Source organism: Castor canadensis, chromosome 5, assembly GCF_047511655.1.
Source record: "Castor canadensis chromosome 5, mCasCan1.hap1v2, whole genome shotgun sequence".
In the NCBI taxonomy this organism is placed as follows: Eukaryota; Metazoa; Chordata; class Mammalia; order Rodentia; family Castoridae; genus Castor; species Castor canadensis.
In genome coordinates this window covers 51,210,256-51,224,574 of record NC_133390.1, presented here as the reverse complement: position 1 = coordinate 51,224,574, position 14,319 = coordinate 51,210,256, and the positions used below count along the sequence as shown (strand labels likewise).

The following is a 14,319-nucleotide window of genomic DNA, read 5'->3' as shown; positions in this document are numbered from 1 at the left end:
TTCTCACTTCAATTGACATTTCCATTTACCATGACATTTTCTATCCTCACCAGGGTAGAGTTACATTCAGTGCAACTCAGACAAAATCACTTTGATTAAGAGAGCAGCTGCAATTAGAGCCAACAAAACAAAAAGAAGTGGGGAATCTGGAGCTAGGAATGGATGACTCATTAACATAAGTGGATACACTTAAGTCTTTGTTAAGTTTTCTCGTGATTTCTCTCATACAGAGTTACAAGGAACCAGTGAAAATACTCTTGGCAAACTGAAAATGTAAGCTACTAAAAAGGTCGCTTGATCTTGTGGTTTATGAGAGGAACAAGATGAGAGTGTGTACCCACATAAATGTTAACTGACCCTAATTCGTTGACAGAATCAGATAACTTCCAACTGACTCAAGATTAAGCCAACACAATTTAACAAACATATCAGATAGTCAGGAGTGGTTTGGGTTGTTGTTGTTGATCAGTTAACTGGTTTAAAATCCTGAGTTAACCAAGGTTGTGTCTTTAAATATACTGAGCCTTCTTCCAAAGCCCATTAAACATCACAATTTCCAGGTACCTGCTCTGATTACCCCAGCTAAAATAAATTAATTTCTTTCTAATCAGAACTCATAATATTTTATTAGAACCACTAATGTTTCCCTTTTCTTGCTTTATTTTATAGTTATATTTATTTTCCTTGGGAGTAGTAATCATGTCTTGTTTGGATTTTTTTCTGTTTTTCATAATGACATATACAGTAGGCACCTAAAATATTGATTGAATAAATGGCTTCAGTTCTCCTGTCACATACCAACGTGTGGAAAGGTCTAACCATTCCAATGCTACAAAGGATTGGCAAGAATCCTTTGTACTTTATTTTTTAGTGCACTTGCCTTCCCACTTCTATTGTAATTAGGCTAACTTTCAAGAAGGTTGATTTCCCAGAATATGCAATTGTCAAAAAGAGAGCGAGATGCTGGATGAGTGGCAAAAAGAAATTATTTTGCATTTAAAACTCTTACCTTACTATTTTAAGTCACATTCCCTTGGAAAGGGCCTGTGGAGATTTGCATCAGAATTTTATCTGGAATTGACCTTGGGAGCATTTCTCCAGCAGCCAGGAAGGACATTGGTGTCGGTGATGACACCTCAGATGCAGGACCTTCTGGACAAGCATTTATGGATTCATATTCTGGGGCATTCATTGTGTCTCTGGGGGATGCAGCTTTCTATAAGTTTTCTGTGGCTGAACCAAGAAAGAAGATACACAGATTTCTACAGAAATTATGATCTCATAAAATATTTTAAGGAGATGAAGAAGACTGGTACCTTGGAGTGCAAAGTGATTTTGGAAAGTAAGGAATTTCTTTGGATTGAGTTACATAAGAGTTTGTAACTTATCTGTGTTCCTGAGCCATGAGACATAAATATGTGGACTAAGGAATAGTTTCTACTGATAAGTAAACAATTAACAAATTTTTAAAAAGAATAAAGGATGGGGAAAAAGAGATTGAACTGTGATATCAAAAAAACAGCGGTCTCAGCTGATGTCATAGGACTAAAGTAGACTTCAGATTTCTTCTAAACTGAGGCAAATGAGCCCAGGACATTTGCATCTATCTTGGATGCACGGTGCTTCCAAATAGGAAGCATAGGCTTGAACAGAAAAGCTCTCTTAAGCTGAGGACAGTTCTCAGAAGGGGCTTCAATGAAAACTGTCTACAGCTAAGGCTCACATAAGTGCTTCAGTCTTGAAATGGGCACTCTAGGTGGCACACCACTGTATCTCCTACGTAAACTGGGCTATGGAGTAAATGGCCCATATACATGGCAATTAAGTGAATGTATTCAAACAAGCCAAATCCTCCCAGTACAAATTTAAAAGTGTCATATAGACAGGCCAGTGGCTTACACCTGTGATCCTTGCAACTTGGGCGGCTGAGATCAAGAAGTTCGCAGTTCAAAGCAGCCAAGGCAAAGTTTCTGAATCCCATCTCAACTAATTGCTGAGTGCGGTGGTAAGCCCCTGTCATCCCTAGCTACATCAGAGGCTGAGATAGGAGACATTGCAGTTCTAGGCCAATCTGGATTAAAAGAAGGAATTTTTTGCAAAATCCCATTTCAGCAGAAAAAAAAAAAAAAAGCTGTGTGTGGTATTGTATGCCTGTCATCCCAGCTAAAGCAAGAAGCATAAAATAGAAGAATCACTGTCCAAGCTTAACTTGGCAAAAAGCAGGACCCAATCTCCAAAATAACCAGAGCTAAAATGGGCTGAAGATGTGGCTCAACTTGTAGAGTTCCTGCCTAGGAAGCCCAAAGCTATGAGTTCAAACCCTAGTACCATACTGTGTGCACTCTTTCCAAGAGTTAGACAAGTTGGCTAACTTTTCTGAGCCTCAGTTTTATCATCTGCAATTAAGATTGTGGTGCCACTACACAGGATAATCAGTAGAATGTGCTTATCAGAATGTCTTATATATTCATATATTCAAGTAATCACTAAATCCAAATAGTAATAATAGTATATTGAAGACATTATTAATATAAAGACCTATATTCGAGTGTGATAGTTTAGAACTATCTTCAATGAAATATGTTCTATGGAAGAGATCCAAGAAAACTATCTTTTGGAAACTCAGGTTATAAAATTTCCTGAGGCCCCATGATACTGTGAAATAATGGTCAGCCTTAATTGTTCCAGGTTAGCATATTCTTGCATTATGTTTTCAACCTTTGTAACACAATCCTATTAAAAGATTTTTTAAACAGTATACCCCTTTGCGTATTTAAGTTTACTTTTTTAGTATGAGATTTTAATTTTTTCTTATTCATACATTTTATGAAATAAAATGAGGTCTGATTAATTGAAATAAATAATTCATAATATGGTTTGATAAAATAATTTTAACTATCTTATTAAATAATGTGCTTCTCATCTGTAGACATATATCAGAAACAGCCATTGCTCTGTAAGGACTGAAGTTAGTTTACTGTCCTGGAAGGCTGTATTAGTAGTATACATGTGATCAGTTCTTCATACTTTTCAGAGAAAACTTCACACTTTTATCTCTTTACATGAGCTTTATCTCAAACTATCATTAGGTGGGAGGATCACCACTCTTGAATGTTGGTGGCCTTTATATACTTATCAAAGAGAAGATGCCAGAAATTAAACTGAAGTTAAGTTGTCCAGAAGCTGACTCACCTGGGTTTTTCGTTTTGTTTTGCTGGGTTTTGTTGTGGTGGTGGTGGTGGTGGTGGTGGTGGTGGTGGTGGTGGTGGTGGTTTGGTTGCTTTTTTTGTTTTGTTTTCTTTTCTTTTCTTTTCTTTTCATGAGAATACCTCTAGGGAGTTGTACAGAAAGACTGAAATTTTCCTGTACACTTTGACTTTCTGTATTTAACTCAGCTAATTACTAAGAGCCTTTTTCTTTGAGGAAACTTTTTTCAGTTCTTAAGAAAATGGAAGCATGATAATTTCCCACATGGTCAATGAGCAGGAAGTATTTTAAGTACATTTATACCATTTCAATGAGAGAGAGAGAGAGAGAAAGAAACATATTTTTAAACCATTTTAACTGCTAAAAAGGAATAGGGTAATTTTCCCATTCCATAAGATCACCAGTTCTTGGTTGGTACAGGAAATACTGACAGAATCTGAAACTTGTTATCAAAAGATTATGCAGATAGCTCAAAAACTGTTAGGCAACATTCACGCCCACCAATTCTCCTTAACCAATATCCTGGAAAGAAGGTGAAATTTACCTTTGCATTTTCAATGAAGGAAAGGTCACAGAATTCTTGAGCTAGAAGCAATTTGAAAATATCTAGCTCATTGCTTCATTTGTAACTACCAAGAAAATATAAAGACAGGAAAACTGCTTTTAAGCATCCATAATTATTGTATTATGATTGTAAATAAATAAAAACAAATGATATATAGTACAGAAAGTACATGATAAATAAAAGGGGGTATCTTCTGATGTAGTCCTCCTGCTGAGGTAAAAATTAAGGATATTTTTTTCTATAACCAGGTTGCCATGTACTGGCACAGCAGAAATTTTTTGCTATAAAAATACTAGGCATAGTCCTTACCATAAAAGGTTAATTCTGATGGTTTAGGAGTTTATGATCCAATTTAATTAAATTATTCCTTTCTAAGGGTCAAGTATTTCAATTAGATTAGAGCCCAAACTTTGCAAGTTCAACTCTCATATTGTTCAGTTTCTTGAACCCTGTTCTGCAGCAAAAGCCTATTCCCTTGATCTTGACCAGCTTTTTCAAAGATGTGTATTAAGGCTGTAGAAATTATTCAGTAAACAAGCATAGATGAGCCAAAAGAAATATTCACCATGGCTGACAAACATCCTAATATATATAGTGCTAGTTGAGGGACATACTAAGGGATAAAATCACAGAAGTGACCTTCAAGATCATCTAGAAGGAGCCTTCAATTTGTACATAAAAGAGCTTATAATCAGAAGTTATATAATTTGTCCCAGGAAAGAAAGTGACAGAGCTAGAAATAAAGATTTTTATCATTCTGAATGTCATCTTCCTTGCCTATAAAACAGATATAACATTACCTTGCCTACTCATTACCTGACCTCATAGGGTGACTATGAAGTTTAAAATAGCGTGATATAGATGAATGTACTATTTTTAAGCAATGTAAACATTGCAGCATCTTTTAAGAAGTAGCATGCTATCTTGTAGAGAAAACTTGAAGTATAATCCTAATTTAATCATTATATAGGCTGTTTTAGCCAAGCCACTTATCTCTGAGCCAGAGTTTCTTTATATTCAAAAAAAGAAAACAATGAACTACTTTGCCAACAGTATACAGATGAAAGTATCAAATTAGGCAAAAATACAGCCCATAATAAACTTAAAAGTACTATGGCAATGAAACCCAAATACGCTCCATGTGCCTCAATTATGCAGTATGAAAAAGAAGCAGTAACTCAGCAAATATACATATATGAGAGTGCGCATGCATACTTATTGTCTGGTGCCCCTTTTTCTTTGTATTTTAGCCATCTTAGTGCAAAAGAGTATTATCTCATTTGGTTTTGATTTGCATTTCCCTAATGACTAATGTTGCTGAGCATCTTCTCATATCATTTAATAATCTTCTATATGTCTTCTTTGAAGAAATGCCTATTCAATTCCTTTCTCCATTTATAGTTGGATTGTCTTTTTTTATTAGTAGTTCTGAAAGTTATCTATATGTCCTGAAGATAAATTCCTTACCAGAGATAAAATTTGCAAACATTTTCTCCCATTCTATTGGTTGTCCTTTTACTTTCTTGATGTTGTCACTAGAAGCATAAGACCCAATTTTGATGAAATCCCATTTATCTTTGTCCTTCTGTAGCTTGTGATTTGGGTGTTCATTTTAAATTTTGCATTCATTCAAATATATACATAATGCAGATAGGATTAAAGCTAGTCCACAGACCAGAAGCTGCTTTTCCCAAGACTGTCCTCACCAAACTAGATCTTAACTGGACATAAGATCCAGAATTGAACCCTGCCCTTTGTGACTTCATTGAGTTCTAGGGTCTCTAACCTTACAATCTTTTCACTCCCATACTCTACCCTTAGTTTTTGTCAAAGTTACCTTGGGAAGATGTTATCATCTGGATCTGAAACGTCCCCCAAACTCATGTGTTGAAGGCTTGGTCCCCAGTGCAGCAGTGTTCAGAGACTTAGAAGGTAACTGAATCATGAGGGCTCTGACTTCAACAATGGGTTAATTCACTGATACATTCATAAGTTAATGGGCTATTGGGATGTGGTGGAAACTTTCAGAGGTGGGGCCTAGTTGGAGAAAATAGGTCATTGAGGGTGTGCCCTTCAGATCAAATCTAGTCCTTGGCCCCTTCCTCTCTCTCTCTTTCTCTTTCTCTCATTCTTTCTTTCCAGACTGTCACATGCCATACTCTCTAGGCCCAGAAACAATAAAGTCAAGTAACCATGAACTGAAACCTCTGAAACTATGATCTAAAATAAATCTTTTCTTCTTACAAGTTGTTTTTCTCACAGTTATTTTTGTCAGTGACGAAAAGCTGACTAACACAGAAGATTCCAACATTATCTTGGCTAAACTGGAAAGGCTACACTCCTGCCAACATATGTTGGGAAATCACTATTTTCCAAATGGCCAGGTGTCATTATGATATATACACTTTCAGCTAAAAAGTTCATAAGGGCCAGTATAGAGTGTGAACCCAGAAGCAACAGAACTGAGCAAACTTACGACTATTCATTTGCCTTTTAGATAGGCAGGAAAATAGTAACAAGAAATTATAGCTAAGAGCTTGAGAAAATAATCAGAAAAATATAAAAGTAAGTATAAGAACTCAAAAAGACATAGTGTCCTTTGTTCAATTTGCAAAAGAACAGATTGTTTTCCATTCTCAGAGAATCTCAGTAGGTATACCAGCCAGTACTTTTTCAAAATAACTGCAAATTAGCATTACATCTATGTTGGTCACTTTTCATGGTTGTGACAAAATGTCTGAGAAAAAAAGAAGGAATGATTTATCTGGCTTATAATTTCAAAGGTTTCAGTCCACAGTCAGCTGGCTCCATTGCTTTGGGTATAAGACAAGGCAGAGGGCGGGATGGAGCAGAGCTTCTCATTTCATGGCAGCAGGAAATAGAGAGAGAGAGAGAAGATGGGGCCAGAGACAAAATATAACCTTCAAAGGCATACCCCCAGTGATTTACTTCCTCCTATTAGGCCTCATCTTCTACTAGCCCATTCAGCATCCTCATTATCCAGTCACTCCTTGATAGCACCACCAGTTGGAACCAAGCCTTCAACACATGAGCCCTTCTTGGAGACACTTCATATTCAAACTATAACAATATTCAACTAAAGAGAGGTTGGGAATATCTCAGAATTCCAATACCGCAAACATAACTGAGCGAGAAGATTTTCATACCAACTTCCTAATTACAGAAAAGAATATCTGATTGATACAAGTGAATCAAATTATTACCTCTGTTCCAAAGTTGACATAATATACATAAAACATGATTCCTATAGAAAAAGTTAAAAACATATCTAAGATGAGAACAGCTTATAGAAATGTCACTACTGGTAGAAGAATAATCTTAATCAATATAATCTCTGGGCAAGTCCACAAAGTCTCCACAGCTGACATTTTTTAATGAGTCTGTCTCATTAACAGTGTGATTTTTACCAATCAATTTAAAAAATAAGACTTTTTAAAGAATTGGTTTTGTACATAAACATACACACACACACACACAATTCCCATAGCTCAAATTACCACTGAAACTTGTGAGATCAAACACTTCTTCACAAATGCATCCGTATGCTTAGTTCCTTCTCTAAACACACTAAATTCTCTGAAGACACAGCTCAAAATCTGAGGAAATTTTGGGTTGTAAAGTTATAGCACACTTAACTTTTTCAAGTGAACAGTTTCAAATTATACTTTCAACTAGGAGCATGGATTAGAGGTTAAAAACAGGAAGTTTGATGAGTAAGCTTGAAACGAGTGAAAATGCAGAAGATAATGAGGGAAATTCAGAAAAGTCTGAAATTGTCCACAGCTGTGACAGTTATAGAGTGGTTCCTAAGTTTTCCCATGTCAGTCTGGCAGCAGAGAGCATGATTATAGTACCCTACCAAACAAGCAGTAAATCAACAGAAGGCAACCACAGGCTCTTCTCATATGCTGACTGGAAAGGCTTTCCTTAGTATTTTGGAGATTTAATAAAATTTTGTGACTCTCATTTAAGAAATCCTGAAGTAATAATTGTGTAAGACCATGATATTAGCAAAATTATTGAAAAAAAAGTGCAAATTTTAAGAGCATCAGAATCCAATGAAAAGCACAATTGAAAAACAAAATAGAAATTTCTTGAAGTTTTCTTCAAATGGAATTTTCAGAACCCCTTTAGAAAAGGAAGCCTATATACCAATGGAAATTAGAGTGAATCAGAGGAAGGAAATCTTACAAATAATCATTTCAAATAATTCATTTTTATAGCTTTAAAAGCATAAACAACTGTTTCATAAATGAAGTTAACTAGATTTTTTTAATCTAATACTTGAATTAAAACATCAATAGTAATTTGGTCATTTCTTTGGTCTTTGCTTGCTACATTTATAATGTGTGTTTGATGATAAAATAATGATTAAAATTTCCCTGAGTCATTGGCATGTGTTCACATCTAAGACATGCAAAGCTGTAGAAGAGGTGACAATCATAACCCAAACTATCACAAAGCCTGAATGTCAAGAAACTTACACAAAACTCACTAAAATCACAGCATCTCAGAGTTTGCCTCCTGATTTTCGAAGTGTATTCAATAGAGCAGTCAACACTCTAGTATGCTTTAAAATAAGTTTTGAATATTACTCACTTTAGAAGAATTCATAGTGAATCAGTCTTTCCACTGCATAGTTACATGATGTGCTAAGTAAAAGAAAGGGCAGATCAGGGTTAAACTGCTATTTTTCATCTTGAAGAACTTTTTTAAATCATGCTTAATTTGACTACTCAAAGACCTTATTAGATTGCATTCAAGTTCTCATTATGATTTAAGGCTATGAAATAAATGGCTCTGGAAGGTTAAGATATGACCATGATTAAATTCTAGTCTAGGCAAGCTTAACTGTCCCAATAACACTAAGTGACCTGGCAAACCTAGCCATTTTCTAAAGTGTTTATCTTTCTCTTGTATCCCACCTTGGAAGAGTTTAACTTCAAGAGTTTTGTCACAAATTTCTGGTCCACCACTTAACAAGCTTTCATTGAACACCATTATGAACTTAACACTTGTAGTCCCCAAACCTTAAACTCCACCATGTACTTGATTGCTTTATCTATTCTTCTGCTTTTACACAGTGGCAACAGGGATTCCAGAATCCCATCAGTCTGCCTGACACAAGCTGAGATTGGTGCCCCTGTGGGGACTTAGAGCTACTCTTTTCAATATATTGTCATTTCTTCTCACTACTGCACCTGATTCTTTCCAAAGTGTTTACTCTATTTTCAAACACAGGACAGTTAACCACCTTATCTTCTGTTATAGATACCAATTATTACCCTATGCCAAGAATTGGGATAGAGACTATTTTCAAACTCCCCTTACCCCATCAACATAATCCCAGTTATTGCTACTTCTCTTGGAATATATGCTTCTTCATATTTCCTACTTATCTTAGCTAATCCAAATAGGACCTCAGACCCCAAACAAACTGCCCTTCAGTCTTGATTTCCTCTTATTATTATCCCTCTTGTTTTCTCCCTTCTCCTCTCATAAACAGTGGCCTATTGTCTGTGAGGTTTTAAAGAATGGGTCTGCATATCATTCTTATTATTTTAGTTAAGCCAAAAATTATTAGGGGCCTAGTAGACTGGCTACCTCAAAAAAATAGATACTGGGTACTGGTGGCTCACACTTATAATCCTGGCTACTCAGGAGGCAGAGATCAGGAGAATCACAGTTCAAAGGCAGCCAGACAAATAGTTTAAAAGACCCTATCTCAAAAAAAAAAAATCACAAAAAAAGGGCTAGTGGAGTGGTTCAAGTTGTAGGCCCTGAGTTCAAACCCCAGCACTGCAAAAAAAACAGATACAGAACTGCGGATGCATCTGAGAGTTACAGCTCTTCCTAGCATTCATGAGGCCCTGAGTTCAATACCCAGCGCCACCAAAAAAAATTTTAATAGATACATTAATCTTATATTGTCTTCAAAAGCTTACAGTCTCTTAGAGGGACAAGTGAGTGAATGTGAACAAGTACATGAATCACCCAAAAATGGATTTTTAGGTCAAGCACAATGGTTCACTCCTGTAATCCCAGCTAATTGGGAGGTGGAGATTGGGAAGTTTGTATTTTAAGGCAAACCTAGGCAAAAAGTTAGCAAGACTCCATTTTGACCAATAAGCTGGGTGTGCACACCATCATCCCAGATACATGGGAGGCATAAATAGAAGGATTTCTGCCCAAGCCAGCCCCAGGACAAGATGCAAGACCCTATTCCAAAAACAACTAAAAGCAAAAAAGGATAGGAGGAATGGCTCAAGAGGTAGAGTACCTGACCACTAACCATCAGGTCCTGAGTCCAAAGCCAGGGCTGCCAATAAATAAATAGATAAATAAATAAATGAATAGATAGATAAGTAAACTTTTACATGGGTTTTTTGAGCAGGTGAGGATTAAAAGTACAATATCTTTGTGGAGTCAAAGGAGCGAGAAGTTCCAAGTGTTGAATGATCAGGGAAAGCATCATGGTAGAAATTGATGTCAAAAATGGAAACTGTTTAGCTATCATTCCAGATCTAGGAAAATGGTAATACAACAGAAAAGTAAGGACATGTTGAAAGAACATGAATGGTACAACTGAACCAAAATCTAAGTCATGCATAAGGAAATTATGATGCACACATCTCTAAACATAACTCAGACCATATGTCTTCCTACTTCATTTTCTTGGAAATAATGAAGCAGTGAAGGTTTCTGGGCAGAGGAGTTAAAGCATGCCTGAGGAGAGTGAATAATCCAGCATGTTAGCAGTCACAACAATTGTCCAGACAAGAAGCAATGCAGGCCTGAACTGAGGAGGAAACAATAGATGAAAGGAAGAGAAACACAATATGTAATGGACAACTACATCTCAGGAGCTGACTGAAGCCCCTTGGTATACATAACTCCATTTAATGGATAAAAAAGATAGGTATGAAGACATAACCACGGTCAGAGGAAAAACTGGGAGTACCTGTTACTGAAAACAATATATAAAATGCACAATCTTCCCAACTGGCCATGTAGGAGACCTTATTTTCTTTATTTTATATATAAGGATACCAAGATTTTACGAGCTTAAGTAACTTGCTCAAGTCCAAGATGGCAGTAAGTAGCAAAACCATGATCTGAATTCAGATTTCTTGCATCCAAAATAGACACCCTCCTCACCCTGTGGGCCACAAAGCCTGTAGAATCTTCTTACACAAAAATTTATTATGTATAATTTATTAAGAAAAATTGCTTAGGAGTTTTTAAAGATGACTCATTAATAGCAGTGTCATTAATAAAAAACAAAACAGAAGCAATCAGATAACACTTGGAGTTAGTGGACATAAGTTGATGAGCTTCATGTTTAGATATGCTGAGTTTGAAAACATGGCTGGTATTCTAAGCAAGAAAGCCTTAACAATAGTTGGAAATTGTTACATTTATGAATCAGAAAGAGATTTATAAGAATTTGAGATAAAGTAAGAAGTGACTGAAGGAATTCACATGTAAAGCAATGAATGGATAGGAAGTTATCCAAGGCAAAGAATACAGAAAAGAGAATATTTTCTTTTTTTTTTTTTTTTTTTTCATTTTTCTTTTATTATTCATATGTGCATACAAGGCTTGGTTTATTTCTCCCCCCTGCCCCCACCCCCTCCCTTACCACCCACTCCACCCCCTCCCGCTCCCCCCCTCAATACCCAGCAGAAACTATTTTGCCCTTATCTCTAATTTTGTTGTAGAGAGAGTATAAGCAATAATAGGAAGGAACAAGGGGTTTTGCTGGTTGAGATAAGGATAGCTATACAGGGCATTGACTCACATTGATTTCCTGTGCGTGGGTGTTACCTTCTAGGTTAATTCTTTTTAATCTAACCTTTTCTCTAGTTCCTGGTCCCCTTTTCCTATTGGCCTCAGTTGCTTTAAGGTATCTGCTTTAGTTTCTCTGCATTAAGGGCAACAAATGCTAGCTAGTTTTTTAGGTGTCTTACCTATCCTCATCCCTCCCTTGTGTGCTCTCGCTTTTATCATGTGCTCATAGTCCAATCCCCTTGTTGTGTTTGCCCTTGATCTAATGTCCACATATGAGGGAGAACATACGATTTTTGGTCTTTTGAGCCAGGCTAACCTCACTCAGAATGATGTTCTCCAATTCCATCCATTTACCAGCGAATGATAACATTTCGTTCTTCTTCATGGCTGCATAAAATTCCATTGTGTATAGATACCACATTTTCTTAATCCATTCGTCAGTGCTGGGGCATCTTGGCTGTTTCCATAACTTGGCTATTGTGAATAGTGCCGCAATAAACATGGATGTGCAGGTGCCTCTGGAGTAACAGTCTTTTGGGTATATCCCCAAGAGTGGTATTGCTGGATCAAATGGTAGATCGATGTCCAGCTTTTTAAGTAGCCTCCAAATTTTTTTCCAGAGTGGTTGTACTAGTCTACATTCCCACCAACAGTGTAAGAGGGTTCCTTTTTCCCCGCATCCTCGCCAACACCTGTTGTTGGTGGTGTTGCTGATGATGGCTATTCTAACAGGGGTGAGGTGGAATCTTAGTGTGGTTTTAATTTGCATTTCCTTTATTGCTAGAGATGGTGAGCATTTTTTCATGTGTTTTCTGGCCATTTGAATTTCTTCTTTTGAGAAAGTTCTGTTTAGTTCACCTGCCCATTTCTTTATTGGTTCATTAGTTTTGGGAGAATTTAGTTTTTTAAGTTCCCTGTATATTCTGGTTATCAGTCCTTTGTCTGATGTATAATTGGCAAATATTTTCTCCCACTCTGTGGGTGTTCTCTTCAGTTTAGAGACCATTTCTTTTGATGAACAGAAGCTTTTTAGTTTTATGAGGTCCCATTTATCTATGCTATCTCTTAGTTGCTGTGCTGCTGGGGTTTCATTGAGAAAGTTCTTACCTATACCTACTAACTCCAGAGTATTTCCTACTCTTTCTTGTATCAACTTAAGAGTTTGGGGTCTAATATTAAGATCCTTGATCCATTTTGAGTTAATCTTGGTATAGGGTGATATACATGGATCTAGTTTCAGTTTTTTGCAGACTGCTAACCAGTTTTCCCAGCAGTTTTTGTTGAAGAGGCTGCTATTTCTCCATCGTATATTTTTAGCTCCTTAGAAAAGAGAATATTTTCATCATGGAACAGAAAGATGAAGAAGCTGGTGAAGGAGATGAAAGAGAAGTCTTCAGAAAGATGAAAGAACCTGCAGTCTATGGTTATCACATAGGCCAAAGGAAGACAAAGCTCCAAGAAGTAAACTTCCTTCACAGAGAACAAGAAGAATAAGAACTGAGAAAAGGCCACTAGATTTGCTGGATATAGAATTCCTGGTGACTTTTCAGATTTTAATAGAAGGATAATGATAGAAGCCATATTACAAGGGCTTAAAAGTGCATGTGTGAGCAGGAAGTGAAAGCAGAATTTGTACTCTTTTAGAAGTGTGGTAGTGAACGGAAGAGAGATAGGTGGTAGCCTGCTACAGTGGCAAGGTCAGCAAAGGGTTATTTTAGGATAGAGAGGACCCTGACCATATTTTTGGGTAGAGGAAGAAAGATTGAAAATGGCAGAAAGATAGGGCAGAAAGAATGGAGCAAAAGTGAGAGGAGGTGAGCAATTACAGAATTAAGAGCAGTATCGTTGGCAAGAAAGAGATCCAGTTACTGTCTTCTGGGGTAGAAAAAGGTCAAGAGGAAACTCCAAGAGGCATTAAGAGTTCACTTGGACTCGCAAAGACTGGTCACATTCTCAATAAAACATAAGAAAAATAGCTAATATAAAACAGAGATAAAGAAGATCTCCAACCTATTGGAGTTATATTCTAAAAGGAAAAAAAAAGTTCATGTAGGTTTTATCAAAATTCAAGAATTTCCTTAGTATTCTCTATGGTATTTGTCTACTTATCCAGAATCAAAATTGTTATTATCTAAAAGTGCACATATATGATCCCTTGGATTTCATGGTTATAATTTAGATGAACAGTCTTCTTGGTTGTCAGAAATGAAGCAACTTTCTGGATTTTCATTCTCTGTGTTCTTTTGAGAAGAAGATTCAAGATATTTACTTCAATACAATTTGCCTACACAAGTACTTCTCTCAGTGTTTCTAATCAAAAGTTACCAATTACATGTTAGTTTAGTTAGCCTACAAGTAATAAATGCAGTATATTTTACGTGGATCAGCAACAGATATTTTGCTGGAGCTATTTTCCAATCCATTTCCATTCTCACTTCTTGTTTGTTTTGGGATTTTATTTGTTTGTTCTTTTTTCTTTTGGTGGTTCTGAGGTTTGAATTTAGTACCTCATGCTTGCTAGGCAGATACTCTACCACTTGAGCCGTGCCCTTCCATTCTCACTTTTAATCATTAAGGGTTCACATTCATTGATCTGGTACTCCATGTTGAAAGTATGATGTGCATGAAAGACTATTTAATCCTCACAATAGCCTTATACTGTAGGCATTATATAAGACAGGATCTCCCCCAACAGATTGGAGTTCATATTCTAAAAGGAAGAAAAATGTTTGCAT

At 36.4% G+C, this 14,319-nt stretch overlaps 1 long non-coding RNA gene across 5 annotated transcripts in view; it reads right to left on the bottom strand.

The window, feature by feature from the left end:
• The window catches only part of LOC141423235 (uncharacterized), a 103,398-nt gene that overhangs the window by 51,586 nt on the left and 37,493 nt on the right, over positions 1 to 14,319 (bottom strand). For 4 of the 5 annotated variants that reach the window (XR_012447925.1, XR_012447926.1, XR_012447928.1 and 1 more), the window contains one exon: positions 8,393 to 8,445. The exons of the other annotated variant lie outside the window; for it this stretch is intronic. This is a non-coding gene — a long non-coding RNA (uncharacterized lncRNA). The remainder of the gene's footprint in view (positions 1 to 8,392; positions 8,446 to 14,319) is intronic. 5 annotated transcript variants of the gene reach the window in all.